This window comes from Mandrillus leucophaeus, unplaced genomic scaffold (genome assembly GCF_000951045.1).
Source record: "Mandrillus leucophaeus isolate KB7577 unplaced genomic scaffold, Mleu.le_1.0 Scaffold95, whole genome shotgun sequence".
In the NCBI taxonomy this organism is placed as follows: domain Eukaryota; kingdom Metazoa; phylum Chordata; class Mammalia; order Primates; family Cercopithecidae; genus Mandrillus; species Mandrillus leucophaeus.
In genome coordinates, this window is record NW_012110363.1 from 608790 (window position 1) to 610034 (window position 1245).

The window sequence follows — 1245 nt, forward strand, 5'->3', positions numbered from 1 at the left end:
TCCATTTCTTCTAGATTTTCTAGTTTTTTTTGCGTAGAGGTGTTTATAGTATTCTCTGATGGTAGTTTGTATTTCTGTGGGATTGGTGGTGATATCCCCTTTATCATTTTTTGTTGCATCTATTTGATTCTTCTCTCTTTTCTTTTTTATTAGTCTTGCTAGCGGTCTGTCAATTTTGTTGATCTTTTCAAAAAACCAGTTCTTGGATTCATTGAATTTCTGAAGGATTTTTTTGTGTCTCTGTCTCCTTCAGTTCTGCTCTGATCTTAGTTATTTCTTGCCTTCTGCTAGCTTTTGAATGTGGTTGCTCTTCTCTAGCTCTTTTAATTGCAGTGTTGGCTAGTCAATTTTGATCTTTCCTGCTTTCTCTTGTGGGCATTTAGTGCTATAAATTTCCCTCAACATACTGCTTTAAATGTGTCCCAGAGATTCTCGTATGTTGTGCTGAGGACAAATCTTAAATGGATTTTTCGAGCAAGGATAGTCTTGCTGCATCCACTCCACTCATCAACTTGATATTGCAGTACCTCCAGGAACAGTGCATTCCCCTCAGGTAAATAAATTTAAAAAAAAAAAAAAGCAAAATGAGTTTCTTCAGAATATCACATATACCCGTTTTTCAAATATAAATATATGTTAAAATGAACTCTTAGGGCCCAGATTGTATTCATGGGTAGATATTGTATGATATTACAATTATGACACAATGTTGACTAAGACAATGCAGAATTCTATTACTGGTCAGACTAGGGAAGTTTTAAGAAGTTTTCTATTTATATTTGGACAGGTTGCTCTTAATGTTTGCTAACATGAAAAGTTTTATCATGGAAAAGGGGGAGAAGTTAGCCATTTCATTGATGGGACAAGTGACTAAAAAGATCAGACGGGAGGTAGGAAGAACTGGCAGGTTGAATATCTTAAGAAGAGATTAAGTTGGTTCTAAAATCTGGTTACTTGATATAGGGCAGGGCAGATTTGAGGTTTTTGTTGACAGCATGCTGAATTTTAGCTGACAATAGCATGCAGCTGTGTAGAACACCATTGTGCTGTTTCTCTGTACTGCTGGAGTTTTCGATTTTGGCCAACCACACTTTTGAAGGAAGAAGAGATAGGATAATTAGAGAACATAAACTATGTCATATAAGAAACAGTTAAGTAGCATTTTCCTGTGGTTCTGTAGAAACGTAATAGATAGGCCGGGCGTGGTGGCTCAAGCCTGTAATCCCAGCACTTTGGGAGGCCGAG

The 1245-nt window shown here is 36.9% G+C and overlaps 1 protein-coding gene across 4 annotated transcripts in view; it reads left to right on the plus strand.

Annotated features, from left to right (window-relative positions):
• Positions 1 to 1245, plus strand: part of RBM46 (RNA binding motif protein 46) — a 58442-nt gene that overhangs the window by 2824 nt on the left and 54373 nt on the right. The window lies entirely within an intron of this gene.